This window comes from Lissotriton helveticus, chromosome 2_2 (genome assembly GCF_964261635.1).
Source record: "Lissotriton helveticus chromosome 2_2, aLisHel1.1, whole genome shotgun sequence".
In the NCBI taxonomy this organism is placed as follows: domain Eukaryota; kingdom Metazoa; phylum Chordata; class Amphibia; order Caudata; family Salamandridae; genus Lissotriton; species Lissotriton helveticus.
In genome coordinates, this window is record NC_136060.1 from 188,363,209 (window position 1) to 188,381,061 (window position 17,853).

The 17,853-nt window shown below is 43.3% G+C and overlaps 1 protein-coding gene across 2 annotated transcripts in view; it reads right to left on the reverse strand.

Moving 5' to 3' along the window:
• Positions 1 to 7,890: 7,890 nt before the first annotated feature.
• Positions 7,891 to 17,853, reverse strand: part of WDR19 (WD repeat domain 19) — a 740,406-nt gene continuing 730,443 nt past the window's right edge. For both annotated transcript variants that reach the window (XM_078678329.1, XM_078678328.1), the window contains one exon: positions 7,891 to 8,027. The gene's annotated coding sequence lies outside the window, so the exon portion shown is untranslated. The remainder of the gene's footprint in view (positions 8,028 to 17,853) is intronic.

Sequence of the window (17,853 nt, forward strand, 5' to 3'; positions counted from 1 at the left end):
TCTTCTCAGAGTGTTTACCTATTTAACTAATGAACACATGTCACGTGTTCAGTTTGAGTCTTAACGGAAAATTAAATTCAAACGACAATTGAGCCTTCAAATAGCCGATAATATTAACTCGAAGCTTTCTACTCTGAGGCGATCGCGCCCCACAGGTATTTACACTAATACAAACCCTGCATGCTTAATGCTGCCAAGCTACAAAGTTACTCTGCCCCATAGTTTATTGTCTAATCATAGAACATGATCGCTTTCGTTACAATGTAGAAATTTTTGTTTGTTTAAACCATTAAAGTCATCAAAGACAATGTTCGAGATATAGTCCATTCGCATAAGGTGAAATGATAATCGAGAGAATAATGAGCACTTCTTTTAAAATCGTTCATACCAAGGCTGGATATCCAGCTTGGTAAACACTATATAGAGACTGTAAATTTTCCAAAATTCTCCTAAAGTTCTGATGAATACGTCGGAGTTTCGTAGTATCGCACTTAAGGTCATAGCGACCTGTGGTATTACCAGTCATTTCAATAAACTATATTAAACAGAAATATCAGAACTAACATACCACTGACATTATTAAATATTGTCGTATTTTCTATTTTGTAATTTTTTTTATGAACTATACAATAAAAAATGTACAGACAGTCACTGACATTATGAGTGCTTTAGTCAAATAGGTACCATTAAGCAAATGGGGTATGACCCAAAAAGAGTCAAAGGACCTGGGTACCGTATAGTATAGAAAAACAAAGTGGTCCTAGCCACAATTTATCTAGTACATTTCAATGCAATATTAATTTTTGCATCTAAGTAATCTTAATAGGATTCGATCCTAAAAGGAAAAGCAAAACAACAACAAGCCAAATGTGTATGCAGTCTTAGCACAAAATTATATATATATATATATATACCCCATTACAATTATTACCACACTGAGTTTTGTATGACAAAATACATTCGCATTTTATTTCATATTAATATATACATGTTTATAAAAACAGGAATAGGGAAGTTCTGCCAGTGCAGTAGAAAGTGCAAAAGAGTGTGCTCAAGTGAGACAAGAAAAATAAGGAAAGGAAATTCAAACGGTTAAAACAAAGGCTAAGGTTCTATTCTCTTAGTTTTAAGCCTGCCCCTCGTATATTGTTCATACGATTTCGTTATAATATTTCACATGGCGGGGGAAGGGGTGCAGGCATCAGAAAAGGTGGGGATCGTCGACGTAAATTCATCAATGTATATTTCTGTTTATACTGCGACTGTCGAGCGATATGATTAAATATGCATGCTTTGTTGATAGTCTATACACTAATCTGTATTTTTAAGATTTGTCTAACCTTACTAGAACAGCTGCAAAAAGGTTGTAAAAAAAGAGCAATGTATTGGAAAAATGAGTTCTAAATATTGTTTCACTTGATTTTAGGTAATTTTTTATGGTAATTTCCTGACGAAGACACCTTCAGTGTCGAAACGCGTGTCAAAGAAACCATCACTACTAATATTAAATTGTTGATTTGTGTAATGATTTTATGATATGTATTAATGAAAGTCATTGACTGTTGTTTTTTAAGTACAAATATATTTGTTGAGACAATTAAAATGTATGTTTTTTTTATATATTTTTTAACTCTTTTTCCACATTGCATCTGTTATATATTGCCTGGGAGTGTTGTTTTCCATTGTATGCTTTACTCTGTCCCAGGAATTGTATCTACTTACAGGGGGTCCTTAATATTTTCAAGTTTTTTTTTGTGGTTTTATTTTCAACCGTGGAGCCAGGCCTCGAATGACGATGCTTCCTCGTCTTGTCGGATGACTATGATGGATGGGGTAAAGCCGAAGACCTCTTTGACTTCTTGGTCTTTTCTTTTTGTGGGACTTACCCAAATGCCCGGACAACTTCGACAAAGATCGATGGATCCATGACCAATTCCGGGACCTTTCACTTGACTGGGATCGAGACCATCGCTGCAGCATCGCTCGTCAAGTGGCAAGGAGCTTGAGGGATTTTTCCCTCAAGACCTTGGGATCCACAGTGCAGCCATCAACACAGGTCTCCACTTCCTGGTTGCGCTCAGGGCACCAGCGGCAAACAAGATGCAGTCAGTAACAGGTGCCACAGGGCTTGAAGCAAGGTTTTCTAGTGGATAACCCTGCCAAACTAGGAGAAAAATTCTCAAAAGACTTTAATAAAAGGTCGAAAAAGGGTCAGTTATAAAGCGGCTGGGGTTGCTTTCTCCAGGTCCGTGCTGACTGGCGTGGAAATCAAATAACTGACTTGAGCACGCTCGGATAGCGCCTATATAGGCACAGCGCACAACACTTCTGATGCAGAGGACTCCACCTACTGGCTCCGATGCAGAGGACTCCACCTACTGGCGCGCAGGGGTACTGCTCACAAAAAATGTCCAGATCCAGGCTGACCCCTGGGGATAATTCTAAGGTAAGGAATCTGCGGCTAGAAGTCTCTATCAGATACAGGCTTCTGAAGGTTCACTCCCCACTCTGACTCTTAGGTACTGGTGTAATGGCTCTGAAATGTCCTGAGCCCTGAGAAACAGGACTCTGCATGTGCTCTGACCCTTAAAATGGTGTATGTTTTATTGGCTTGTCCCCAGTTGGCATAACCCGACTTGCTGGTAAGTCCCTAGTATATAGAACCAGGGGTAACTAGGGCCTGTTGTAAGTTGAGGTGTCTCTCGTAGACTGCAGCACTAGTGTGTACCTCCACAAGTACTATAAAGTAAAACATGGCTCCGGATCTGCCACTGCCGTCTGGAAGGGGAGTTTAAAACTGCTAACTCGACTTTGACATTTAAAGTAATGGCAAAGCCCAAACCTCCTGTAGAAAACCAAGAGGAGCCAATATAGGAGATGTAAGTGAGAGGTCTTTATTTCTAATTCTCTTGGGATATAACACAGTAAATTATAGCGTGACAGTCTTTCCTTGCTTCAGGATAGCGATAATGCAGGGCGTCCTGGATCCCTCCTTCTTCCCCGAGGTCAGGTGAGGACAGCCGTCATGGAGAGTAAAACAATAAAGAGAAAAAGAAAAAAATGGTGGTCACGCTTGGATTCTGGGCACACAACTCGAAGGAGATAGGGTGTGAGGCAGTGACACCGGGACCGTCACCATAGGTAGTGAAACGTGCATAGGGGCTCTTTAGCGCATCTTTAAACCCATCCCTCCTTCGCAGGGGGCCTAGCGCCCGCTTCCCCTTTCTTCCCCACCTCCTGATTCGAGCCAGAACCTCAGGGAGCCATACTCCTCCTCCTGGAGTGTGGCTGGAGTGCTGGCGGTACCGGATGGGATCTGGCTCCCTTCCACTGGCGTCGGGATGGTTCCTGGAGTCGGATGCTGGTCCGGCCATGTCGGACTCTCTTCCGGGATTCGTGCCGGGGTCTCCTTCCTTCGGTCTGGTTCTGGCTTCACTAGACGTTAGGCAGCCCTGGTTCCAAAAGTAAGCGACACTCTGCTGGGCCGCCTGGCTGCTTATACGGTGTTCTTCCTCCTCCTCCTCCAGCCTTCCGAGTGGGTCATGTGACCCAGTCACATGGACGGGGAAGCTGCTGGATTAAAGGGACCGCAACAGTCTGGACTCGCTAGATCCCAAGGCGACTGTAAGTAGAAAACAGGGGAGATGTAAGGGGGCATTACATCACAGTTTTCGCCCTCCTCGAGGGCAGGTTCAGGCACTCCATGACACCTCCCTTATTATTAAGGCACAGTGTCGTATGTTAAAAAGTGATACCTGTACTTTTACATGTTCCTGGAGTAAAAGCCCTAAATTGTCGTTTTTACAGTGGAAAGGCCAGTAGCTCCATTGGCAAGTATAGCATTACAGGCTGGCAGACCAGCCCTGCTAACTTCTGAATGGAACTCCTAAGATTCGTACTGCTTGGTCTGTTTGGTATTAAAAGAATCAGTACATTCAATCAGATTCAATAGTTAAATTAAATTTAATGTCACTGGTAGGCAAAGTGCAACTTTAGAAGTTGTCACTTTAGTTGCCCAAGTTTTCCAGCACCTGTTTACTGATGTACATGGGGTTTGTCCTGCAAACAGCTTCCAGCCCTCCTGTGGAGACGTGCTAATGAGACATAGGAAAGGACACAATAGGGGCCTGCATGGGAGAGAGGTGTTACCTCCCTAGTGCATCCCTTTGAAGGGCAAATGGGTAACATTTAGGAGCGGGGCACTCTATTGTTTATGCAGATAGGCTGGAACTGGGGACAAGAAATGATAAGCCAGCTATCAAACCGGTTTTTCCAGGGGTTTGTAGCCCCTTGACAGACAGCCCTCTAGGGGTGGGCTAGGAAGCTCTGATTGTCGAAAGAGGGGTCTTGCCATGTTGGGAGTGGGCAGAATGGTGCACCCTGGGATATCCAGATGCCACACTTCCCAGGAAGTGGTCATCTGGTAGACCAGTGGCTACCAAACGTATCCTACCCCGAGGACATTTTTTGAAGATACCCAGAACTCATATCTCGACTGACTTGAAAGATGTGATGAAGAAGGACTTCCCTGCTGCACCAATGAGGTCTGCTCACCATCTAAGAGAGACACTGTACCTGCCATGTCCTGCTCAAGAAAAAGCAGTCTCCAGATCCCAGTCAAGCCAAGAGAGCTCCAAGGGCCAGCTCACTGGCCTCCTGTTGCAGCACAGGGACACAAGAGATGACAAGCCTTCTGGGGCAAGTTGGTAGCCTAAAGTCTTAAAGTTGCTACCACCACCGCCGTGCAGCACCAAGGACAAAGGTCCGACCCACAGAGTTGAACGCGGGTTCGCTGAGCCTGGTAGAGCTGTCTGAGAGTTGCTGAGACCCTCATGAGGCCAGTTATCAACCCAAGTACGATTGGCCTGTGTCCACGACAACGGGTGACTGATAGTCCAGTGGGCAACTGGACTTCGGCTAGACCGGCGTGGACTTTGTGAAATATCAACGCTGCAATCAGGACACCACAGGGTCGAGGAATCCCTTCAAGAAGACCCCCGTTGATCACATTGCATACACAGTATCCTTAAAGCATCTTAAGCATTCTTCATCCAGTGCATCAGGACCACTCCATAGGAATCCATTGCACAGCAGATAAAGTGCCTGGAACTGCTGAAGGAACGCTTCTTCTGTGAAGGTAACTGTTCTTGAGGACGTTGCTCGTCTCCCTGACAAGCTTCATGTCGGAATTGGTCACCCCAAGTACTTCTACCGACTGAATTCACACTTACCTACGTTTTCCTCTGAAAAGTTTCTTAGTGTCTGAACCAGATGGGATGCAGGCACATGTACGCCGACATCAGTTCCTTTCTTTCCACACCTCCAGATGCCGATCAGTGAGCTCCACTGGTCTCTCTGAGACTGTTTTTTTCCTTCGAGCTTTACATGTTAAATTCTAGCGTCAGTGCGAGGGACATGTCCCTCAAAAGGTTTTTAGGCACTAAGCTTTGAGGCGAAGAAGTAGCCTTCTGATGGCTTACAGGCTTTTTGGACCAGAGCCAAGACTGCTATTACTGCGTTGGCACGTAGTCTGCCCAACCTGGGCTTTTGCCAGGTTGCAACGTGGGCGACTCTCCATGCGTTCACAAAGCACTACTGTCTGGAAAGCCCGGTCCGGCTAATTGAGCATTTTGCCTTTTCGGTCCTGCAAGACTTTTTAGTTTGAGCCAGTTAACAGACCCACCTCCTGGGAGGTACTGCTCAGTTAACCATTCTAAGATGAGGACTCTGCAGCTAAAAGCCACTGTCAGAAGAGAAGTTACTAACCTATGGTAACACCTCTTCTAGAAAAGAATTTGTCTAACTGTAGATTCCTCAGCGACCCACTCATCCTCCCCATTCTGTGTACTGTACTCTTTCACCTAGAAAGATCCCACTTTACGTACCTGCACACTAGTCATGACAAGTTACATTTTTTGCTCCACATCTAAGAGCGCGGAAGCGTCAGGAAATTAGATGATTCAAAAAATAGGGGTCACGTCCATTATGGGGGCCTGGTAGGACGTAATAAATTCAAAATCAGAGGGAAATTACCTGGCCACCAATTCACATTACTGCATTCTTATTCATCAGATTTTAGGATACAACACAATCTGTTATTGTACCTTACTTTACTAGTTGCATTTTATTTAAATCACCTTCAAATACCATAATTTTTCTTTGATGAATTCAAAAGATACATAATCCATTTTTCAGAAAACAATTCATCAACAAAGTAAAACAAATGTGTGCTCGATATAAAAAAAACATTAAAACATGTCAATATATTGCAAGATATGTATCTTTTGAATGCATCAAAGAAAAATGATGGTATTTGAAGGTGATTTAAATAAAATGCAACTTGTAAAGTAAGGTACAATAACAGATTGTGTTGTATCCTAAAATCTGCTGAATAAGAAAGCAGTAATGTGAATTGGTGGCCAGGTAATTTCCCTCTGATTTTGAGTAAATTAGATGATGGCAGCACGCATGGGTGACATCTATATAGGTCAACTGACATCACATCCAGAGTGGGTGATGTGATTGAAGAGCCCCAGGCACTACTTCCTAGCATGCAGGGGTACTGCTTCAATATTTTTCCAGATCCAGTCTGAGTACTTACTACTAAATGGGAGGATATTAGATAAGGTAAAAAGGGATTTAGGGAGGGATATGAAACTACACCCACCCACAAGTGTACCCACTGCGATCCACAAACACACTTCGAAAGTTACTACAGTCACAAAGGTCTCCAAACACTATTAAATGTACTCCAGTGCCGCCTTTGAGTACGTTCAGCCCCACACATGGCCTCTCAGACACTGCAACACACTCCCACACAAAATAATGGAGACAGAGGCTTAATATAAAACCAGATAGGAAAAAATGTTAATTAAAAGAATTTTGACTGACAGAAATATATTTTTGTTTAATGTTAGCAATTATGAGCACAATAATTATTATATTATAAAATGTAATATTTTTAAAGTTATAGTTAAAGATTTAAACCTTTAAAAAAAATTATACGTAACTTAATAAATTTGATTGTATGTTAAATACAAATAAAGTGCTAGAGGTATGATAAATGTTTACATTATTTTTAATAAATTACATTAATTAAATATACATTACATTAATTAATGCACATTTAAATTAATGTGCTGTTGCATTTTATTTTATGTGCTCTAGGTTTAAAAGAAATAGTACAAATATTTTATTCTTTTTTTTTAGCTATTTGTTTTAAAAGTTTAGAAAACTTTCCTTTTTACTTTATTTCACAGAGACGTCTGCCGAACTGTGAAAAATTAATAGTAGTAACTTTACACGCATAAACATTTCCTAGTTTCAGGGGTTTCGAGACCCATATGTGGACACTCGAAAATGGCAAATGGCAAACAGTAGTAAAGTGACTGCTGAGTGTTAGGATAAATTTACACATAGGTAAATCTACAAGTAATAGTTTACTTTTGTGAATAGGCCCCACGGGTTCTAGTCCCACCATAAAGGTACCTTTGTCATTTTAGTTTTACATATTTCAACAAGCCTGTACATGTCTCAAACTAACTGAATTTTTATGCTGGAAATAACTACCTCTTGTACAAGCATTAGATCAGCAATATTTTTTAAATGGCAGCAAACAACTGGCCCCAAACACCTAGTTTGGGGGAATAAATGGCAATTTAGACATAAATAAGAGGAATATTAAAGCATTTTATATGGAAAATATGTAAGCTTTAATTAAATTAATGCCATTTCTACATAATCTAACTGAATTAAATGCAGAATATCAATAAAGGTTCAACAGATGTTTATGCAACAATTTCAACAATGCCTGGAAGAGAAACAGGCTTTTCCACAATTAAAAATATACAACTTTGACTCAACACAATTGAATAGAATAGCCAATATTTTATAAATACACTATACAAATTGCATGGCACAGAAACATTTCTGAATAACCAGAAATTCAGTTACATGCATGTTTTCATCCTTTCATCCTTGAAGACTGAAATATTCTTCTTTAATGCCCAGTCCAGAAGGAATTTCTCCTAGGAAGAAAAACAGTAGTATAATTACAAACTGTGCATAAAAGATATACAACTTCCCACCTCCTCATTCTGTTCTTTTGTTTCCAACTGGTCGCACTCGCCACCCTCAGAAGCTGGGTGGTGGTGTCAAAACCTGGTAATTACCAACCCCAACCCCTGTTCTTAAAGTCAGAAATCTATTTGTCTAATATCCTTCCAACTTTCTAAGAGATTTCCAACTTCTATAGGATTCACACAAGTACATATGAACATTACATCTATACATTTCCAGTAGTATTGCAACTTTCCAAAAACTGATCCTACTGGATTTACTAATATGTGAGAAATAAGAAACACATTTTTCTTTTATCTCCTCTTTCTGCTGCAATCGCATGCCTAAAAGACACTATTCCTGCATTTAACAGGAGTAGGTTTACATGACTTTCTTGGGTGGGAAAAAGCCTGTTATAAGTATTTGTAAGTGCACTATCACCTGAGATGGTATCCTGGGTCTGAGGCAGGCGAGACCTGGCCTACTGAGGCATGTCGAGTGGGCTATTCCAAGAGCCAGGTCTTCAGCTTCCTATCTAATTCAAGAAGTGAGGAGGAGGCTCCAGGATATGTAAAAGCAAGTCTTTTCAGGTCTTGGGAGGGATGTGTGAGAAGGCCAGGCTGCCACTTCTGGTTCTGCATATGCGTGGGGTATATGGTAGAATTGTGAAGACATTGAAGAGGGTCGAGCTGAGTGAGGATTTTTGCGGTACTCCATAGATGAGATTGTGGGCATCCAGTGTGTACGGAGCCATACAGTTATCTTGCTGAAGAAGAATTGTGATAGTCTGTTGAGGGGTCATGCTTTTGGAAGCGGCTGCTGGGGACATGAAATCCTTCACAATACAAAAGATCTTTGTTGCTGTTGAAGCGGAGATTGATGCGTGGCACGTTTGGTGGCCAGGATCTGTCCGTGTTAGCGTATCAGGGTGGATTTGAAGATAGTCCAGTCCTTGTTATCTTAGGTCACTCTTCATCTGCCCTGCTGTTGTCTGCAGTGGCGTTTTGACATTCTGAGTGCTGTGTTTCAGCTGGCTTGTGGTCTGGATCTCATGATTTTGGTGGGTTTGAGGTGAGCCAGGGGGTCAGCTCAGGTGTTGATCCAGTTGTTGAGGTTGGTGATGGCATCTATTAGGCTGCTGTTATGTTCAGGCTGGTGTTCCGTGAGTAAGGTTATCTAGTCTGAAGGTTATCTAATCTGTCTCTGTTATGCTGTTCCAGGCTCTGCAAGCTAGCCTGGTGTCAGCGGCTGTATGATGGTGTGGGACAGGAATGTTGGATTTGATGAGGGCATGGTTGGTCTAGGTGATAGGCAAGAGCTTGTTGACAGGAATACTGGTGAAGATCTGGTCCAGGAGGTGTCTGGCGGAGTGTGTGGGCTTGTCACTCATTGGGTGAGGTTGAAGTTTCCTAGCTTGTCGAATAAGGCTATTATTTCTTCAGATTCATGGAGTCTACTAGGTGAAAGTTCTGATTGCCCAGGAGGAAGTTATTTGCGTTGAGAATGAGGGGCGCAATTAAGTCAGTAATGGTCTTAACGTAGTCGGTACATCACCGGGTTCGATAAGCACATCCAGTATCATCAGCAGTTTGTCTCCGAACCCAACAACTTCCCCAACAAGTAACCTATCATCAACAATATATCCCCAGATTGAGCCAAGCCAACCACTAAAGCTCAATCAGCTAGTACCATCAAGGAATGTTCAACCTCAGTCTAATGAAGAGTGTGAAGTCGATCTGGAGCGATCTCCCACCTGAACCCTCTAGCTGCAAGCCCAGAAATTTGAACACCCCCCTCGACAGCAGTAAGCAAGACCAGACCAGTACAAAGAATGGTGGTTTCAGAGCGTCTCATAGGGAAGTCAATTAAAGGAGACAAAGAAAGACCCTTGACAACACTAATTAAGAAACCCGTCTCAGTGACCTTGTGCAAAACAGTCACTAACAAAGCGGCCTCACATCCTTATAGTGAACTAGTAGCCCCTCAGCAACGCCTACCTTCAGCTCAACGGAGAATGGACCAAACTGCAAAAAAGACTGAGTCCCCCATCACTGTTACAGAGCATAACTTGGTTACAGATAGCTCTCTCACCAAACTGTTGCTAATTCGGGAGTAAACCTCTCCAGGCCCGCACAACATCTTAAATCGAGGAAACATCCTCAGACTTTTGAAATCAATTCCAGAACTCGTAACCTGGACTCTAATGACATAACTTCAATTGAATTTAAACCCTGTGACAGCAATCAAGAAACCGAAATAACACTAATTACATTAGCATCCGAGGCAATAAAGGAACTGGTTCAATCAAAGGCAGATCAATTCAACAGTTGAGGCATTAAATTAATAACTCCCAGTGTCCTATGGTATCCATCAATACTTGCAAATCCCCCGGTTCTCCCCAGTCATTGGGGAAATCCACTAAAATTGGCTTGAAGCCGCACTGTAGATGGAAATGATGATACAGCAATAGAGTGTCAAGCCACCTCAAGGGCCATCTGGACCTGGTTGCCAGCAGCCCTGTTCCGGGGTTCAAAAGATTGAAACATCACCCCTCTTGGTCTAACAATATGTTCTTGGAACATCAATGGCTTCATGATGAAATCTCATTCTGTCGATACTCTGGAATTTATAAAAAAAAACACACAACATCATATTTCTCCAGGAAACTTGGTTGGTGACAAGCATTCCAATAGAAGGCTACCAGGAATTTAGGTCTCCTGCCTCAAGACAGCACAAGTACTGCAGACCTCGGGGAGGGCTTTCGATTTATGCTGCCTGTAAACTAAACTTAAACTTCAACCAGCTAGAATTTGATGAAGACTGGATTATCTGCATCAGAGTCAGAATCGTTAATTCGACAAGACAGCTGCTCTTGCTCAACATATACATTTCTCTATATGCCAGAGAGAAAAAGGCTAAATTGGATCGTCTGACCCAGATTGTGTGTAAATTAATAGGCGAACATGGAAGCAAACCCTGTGTAATTTCAGGTGATTTCAACACAAACCTCTTTCAAAACATTACAGAGGACTATAATGATATACATACAGTGGTCCCATTACATCTAGCGGCCCAATCGAAACCTGCAGGTAACAGGCCGAGCAAATTAGGAGAATATACAGTTATACAACTTAACAGGGTGTGTTACACTATACTGAATGACCGTTTTCCCATGGATACTCCACCATCCTGTACAAGAACAAACGGCCACACCCATTAATTTTTGGACTTCACGCTAAGCAACAATGAAATGCTTCCCCTGATAGAGAATTATTTCATCGCATCACTGGGAGAGAGTGATCACCATCCTCAAATAATCAGTTTACCCCTCAATGTCACACGTCACTGGGCAACTAGTCAAACAACAACCGGAATTCGCACAGGGAATCTCAAAATGCTATAAAGGTCTGATCACTCAATCCCGGCAATAATGACAAAATGCAGAGCTCTCCTAGGAGCAAGGAGAGAAGTTGACACAGCACCAATAGAAGCATGAGAGTTGCTCTCAAACCAACTACTCAGTAAATTACTGTCAATCTCACCAAAACCGTCAACCAGCAACCAATTACGTATCTCAGCTGAGACAAAAAAAATAAAAACTCAACGTAACTTAGCCCTACGTTACACCAGGAAGAGTACAGGAGCTGATCTGTTACTTAAAATTTACCAGCAAGCCCAAAAAGCATTTGGCAAGCTATTTAACAAGATATACAAAAACAGCCAATCAGTTTTGGCTGAAATTAGTACATGCCAGCAAAAACCCCAATCCAAAGTTATTTTGGTCGCTTGTGAACACGAGGACTCTGGGCTCATGAGGGCAAACATAAGCGAAGCTAAATGGGTACTGATTTTAACAGACCACTTCAAAGAAGCCAAAAATGGAGAGGACCGATTCAGCATCTTCATACCATCTGAACCTTCGCAGCCCCTATTGGAAACAACGAGTGCTGGTAGGCAAGTTCTGCAAAATGAACCGGCTATTCACGCTCAAGTTACTAACACTATCGCTATTGTGAACCAGCAAGAAGATCTCCTGTTAAAGATTTCAAAGGCTCCGGAAGTTCTGAGATTAAAAATAGCACACATCATAAGCAACTCCCGGTCAGATGGGGCTCCCAGGCCCAACGGTCTTCTCCAGACCCTGTATAAAGCAGATCCTAAGATGTGGTCTGAACATTTAGCCCCTTTATTCTCTTACTGCTGGCTCAGCCTTCACATACCAGAGTCATGGAAAGGAGTCATTATCCACCCCATCTTTAAAGGAGGTAGGAGAGCCGATCCCAAAAATTATAGGATGATAGCTCTCCTGGACGTCGAATCCAAACACTACGCCAGTCTGTTGCTTGAAGAGATGTTGTCTTGGGCACATAAAAACCATTGTCTACCTTTTAATCAGACCAGATTTGTGGTTAAAGGAGGAACAACCAGTAATCTGCTGGCTTTATCTGTATTGACAGAGAAAGCAACAGTTCTAAGAATGCCACTCCATTGTTGCTTCGTCTACTTTAAAGCAGCCTTTGACCGGGTGCCCAAGGGTTTGCTTTGGCATAAACTGCAGAAATGGGGAATCCCTCCTGTCCTCTTAAAGGCAATAATCCAACTCCACTCAAATACTTGGCTTCCTATAAAGCTGGGAGAGGGATCTCATGTCTCAAGAAAAATACAAACCTCCTGCAGCGTCAAACAAGGATGTGTGCTGGCTCCCCTCCTTTTTATCCTTTTTATTTCTGATTTATCACAGTTGCTGGACAATGTCAACTCCCACTCTCTTCAACTTGGCGGATCCTGCATAAGGAATCTGCTATATGCAGACAACCTTACTTTACTCAGCCACACAAGGGTCGGTCTACAGAGGCATCTCGATCAGCTGCTTCCCTATACAACAAGTAATGACCCGGAATTAAACTTATCGAAAACAAAGTCAATTTCTTTCGGGAATCAGAAGCAGCCGAATGGTGGGTGGCTTTTTAATGCTAAACAATTGAAACTGTGACATTATATGAATATTTGGGGGTCTATATGGACTCAAAGGGAACTTTCTCAAAACAGAAGGAAGTGGATGAGGCAAAAGCCCTGTCAATCGAGGCAGCATTAACGAAGCTTGCGAGGCAGATACTTGGTCCAAGCTTAACTCCACTTTTAACAGTTATGAAAGCTAGATTACAAATGACCTATCTTATGGCCAAGAGATAATGCTGGGGAGCAATTTCAATATGGAGAACAAAATAATAAAAACAACTTTTAAGCGAGTACGACACCTGCCGAAATCCTCATCCCCAATCCAGATCAGAGTAGAGTTCGGCCTATTAGATCATCAAGGGGTTGGGGCTGGCGCCTTCATCAAGTTGTGTAACAGACTGCGTAATTCGCGGGAAGGATTTCTGGAGGCTAGGCTGTGGCAAGAAATATCGGCCAGCCAAGTTGGACAAAAACATTGACGGTACCTAGAACAAACACTCCCTGCAATTGCTTGACGTAAAAGAATACTGGAGAACTAACCCACCCCAGCAGGCACTAAACATATCCATTAAAAGAAGAGCCTGACTCCGGTCTTTTCATTCGGATAGGGCACAACTGGCAAAAAGAAAACATGCCTGGACGGTCCTTACGGGGTTTGAGCCCGGAGCAGAGGCACCCTATTTATCAAGCAATTACGCAGTTGCATGGAAAAAAACATTCTTGGCCCTGAGAAGTGCCAACACCGAGTGCAGGGGGAGCGGGCACCACTTGGAATCGATTGAGCATGTGGTATGTGTCTATTCTGCCTTACTCAACAACTGAAGGATTCTGCTGCAGGGCGAATGGAACAAACTCGGGGTCAGATCGTCCCGACAAGCCATCATAGCAGCTGTGAATCCAGAAAACACGATCCTTAACATTCGGTTTGCCAAATTCGATACAAGAGCAGCCAAACATTTTAGTGCAGCAGGATCACAAGTAACCCTGCTTCAGCCTGTACATTCTTGATGATACCTTTACATTTAATTTTCGAGTCTCTGAAGACAATCACCAAGTTTGCCTCCCTTTTTCTTCTCTTTTCTCTTTTTTCGTCTGTCTAACCCGGGCCTGTCCCCCCTTTTTAATAATGAAGCTTTAGTGTCTGCTGGCCTACACCCTTCATTAGACAAATGAGGACGCTGGAAAATTGTGCACATTTAGTGTCCGGGACACTATGCCTTCTACAAACTTTTTAGAAACATTATTGCTTTCTTCATAAACGGTTCGCTTTTATTAAGTTCTTTTCATACAAATGAAGTATTTTCTAATTGTTTTAAATAATCAAACAATAAAGTCAAATTCAATAGTTGGTGCATTGTCCTGGAGGTTTGGAGGTGAGGGTGCAGTTTGCGTTGAATTTGTAAGTGATGTGGAGTTTGGAGGGCAAGTGTTCCATATTGTTGGGGATTGTTTCTGAGGAGGAGGTGCAGCTAATGGTGTCCTTGAACATTATGGCAATTCTGCAGACAGGCTTGTGTTGCCTCTCCCGGCTACAAAATAGCAAGGCAGAAGGGACGTCTGTAGCAATGTTGAGGGTCGATGCAGGGTTAAGCCAGGTTTCTGTGATGATCCGCAGGTCTGGTGCATAGTCGTACAGCAGGTTCCATACACCTGTGGAGTGTTGGCTGAGTAGCATGCTGAACAGCGAGGTGTGCTGTGCTGTTGGTGGGTGGAGAATGTGGGTGAGAGGGGTGGTAGCAGCGTGGCGAACATTGGCTTTAGTTGAGAGTGGAGAGTCATGGTGGGTGGGCCAGATAGGTTTGCCTTTGACATGCCAGCACCATGCCCACTTCGTGAACCCACTACATATGCCATTAATTAAATGGGTCCTGGGAGGGTCTGGGGGCGGCGCAAAAGAGTGCACAGTGAGGCAGTCAGGAAAAAGAAGGCAAAGGTTAAAGAAAGGTATAGAGCAATGAAAGAGCAAGAAGGCGCCAAAAGTTGCAAAAAGAATCCGCAAAATACTTCACACAGAGTCAGATCCACTCTGTTTTGCGGATCCAGAAGACTGATTGATGTCCTTGGATTTGCGAGGCTTGTATCGACAAAGAGGAGTACGTGTGACAACCAGAGAATTTGCTTCTTCGGGGGCACTAGCCTGCACCCCAGCTGGGGTCCCACAAACAGGACCGGGGCTTACCAGCTGTTATAATACTTCACAGTGGTACAGTTTTGTACGCAGTAAAATGTTATCTCTTCATAATTCTTATATCTTCAATTTCTACTGAAACCATGATATTTCAAACCTCTATTCTATGTATGTTCTGCATTAGTTTTGTGTCTAATAAAAACCTCTAATGATACAAGACCAGTTTCTTGTGTGTGGTTTCTTTAGTAAAGGGGTGAAAGGAACCCAGAAAAAAATACCCATCTCTGGCAGGTTTGTCTTCACCTAATCTGTATCTTTTTCCAAGTATGTTTAGGTGTTCACGAGACACCAGTCTGTGTTCCACACTCCAAATTTTAAGTTGTTATACTTGTATTTTACTGGACGTGAGCAAGATTAGCTTGGACACATGACAGCATCACAATCTTCCTGTCACTAGACATTGCGCAGAGAAGACTTCCTTGCTTTTGATTTCAAGACGTTTGTGGTGGCCTTCAATGAACACATATGTCACTTCAAGGCAATGACAAACAATGACTGCGACAACTGTTATAAATATATGACATTTGTTAGGACTATACAGGAATTTACTTTCCAACTTACCAGATCAGATGGAAGCACGCTGACAATATTAACACTAGATACCCCTCCCTAAGATGGTCCATTTCAGTTCGTTACCCAAATTACCTACAGCTCCTGAAATGGCTATTGTCTTTTTCATGAAAATATTTCATCTTCGTAGTCCACGACAGTAGACAATCTCAGTCCATGGTACACTTCTAATTGGAAGGCTGCTTGCAAAAATTTTGAGAATCGAGAGTGGGATTTTATACAAAGGCCAACAGCAAAGCAGAGTGAATAAACCAAGCTATTGAGCAAAGCCTAATGCGTTTCATTAAGACTACTTAGTCAGTGAAACACCTTTCTTATAATTCATACTTCCACAGTGTTTTTCTGCTTTCTTTGCTCTCTATGATCACTATCCTCCTATTTTACCAAACAAAGTGATTATTGATGTCATGTTGCTGCAGTTGCTGATCTCTTTTCTGTTCTTCAGGCGACAAAGAACTTAGTGACCTCTAAGTTTACCTATCAAGCCTCAGCAAATACAATATTCTACAGTATTAATTGCCTGTCAAAAAGTCAATTTATCGTCCAAATTTTTCGTGCCTGATGTGTCCAAAAAGCATTCACCTCTGTTTTACAGTCCATTTCTTATTTTGGAGTGGTTTTGTTTATCTGCAGTAAGGATTTATTTACTCCTTAAATAGAGGATCTATACAGTCTCATGTTTATCAGATCAAGCCTGTTCTGAGGCCATTTCTGGCATGGTTTTCTGATAGGTACATCTGCCGTGTGGATTCCTCACCTTGTGAATATCCCCTTGCGTCAGCAAAATTCGGAAATTCTTTTTGTAGCTTGCGCCGACGTGGACTTGGACGTCATAGAGACACGGCATCGCACGCGACTCCGCTGACGTCACCGACGCCTACAATAGGCCCACGCCGGAGTGATGACATCAGTTCCCTTTTTTCCGCGTCGTCGACGCTAACGGTTTCGGGATACTCGGTAGCTTTTGGTAACTCTGTTACTTTTTTCTTCGTTTTCTTTGTTCTCTTGCCTCTTTGTCTCCCTATAATGTCGACAAAGAAGACTGGATTTAAACCCTGCAGGGAGTGCGGGAAAATGATGTCCGTTACGGACCCACACCAGGACTGTATTTGGTGTTTAAGCTCCGACCACGACGTGGATGGATGTTCGTCGTGCCAAAAAATGAACCCAAAGGCCCTGCGAGAGAGGGAGACCAATCTTCTTGTAGCGAAGCTGAAAGCCGATAAAAAAAGGAAGACTTCCCGCTCGAGGAAGTCGAGATCGAGGTCAAAATCAAGATCTCGAGAGGCATCGGCTTCGAAGTCCTCGTCGGATCATGCTTCGAGGTCGCATAAGAAGCACAAGAAAAGGAGGCATGAGTCTCGACGTCATTCGGGTGAGAAGTCGGGCTCGAAGTCGAGGTCGCCCAATAAGGTTAGATCAAAGGTGATCCCACCGCAAGAGACTTCAGATCGGGAAGGCGAAGCCTCACCTTCGGAGTCACAAGTTCAATCTCTGACTCCGGTTTCCAATCCGACCCCGACTCCGTCTCCGACTCAAGAAGAGGTGGAGGAAGTTCCTAATGAGGAAGAAGAATCGGCGCCTGTTGAAGAGCCGAATTCGAATCTGCCTCGAGATCAGCCTGAGGGTGATCATCCACCTTTTCCTGCACCAGGTCAGGATCCATCGGCGTTCCTGAACGCTATGTATGGGGTATTCTCGAGATCATGGTACCCCTCTGGTGCACCTTCGGGTCCCATGGGTCCAATGGCATTTAACTTGGGTGTTCCACACTCTTATGCCCCGGCACCTTTTATGCCGTATATGCCAGCCCCGACTCCGCAGTGGCAGTACCCGGCTCGGCCGAGATCGACGCCGAGGTCGACGCGGATCTTTGGAGCATCCATCTAAGCCTTCGGATTCTGTACCGACGTCGGCTCCGGCGCCGTCGGAGTCGGTGGTGGATTCGACTGCGATCCGTGTAAAGGAGAGGTCCAGGAGGGAAGCTCAACGCCTCCTGGAGGAACGGAGGTATTACGAGTCTCACCCAGACTTGGAGGAAGGTGAACTGGATGAGGATTGTTTCGAAGAGCTGGCTG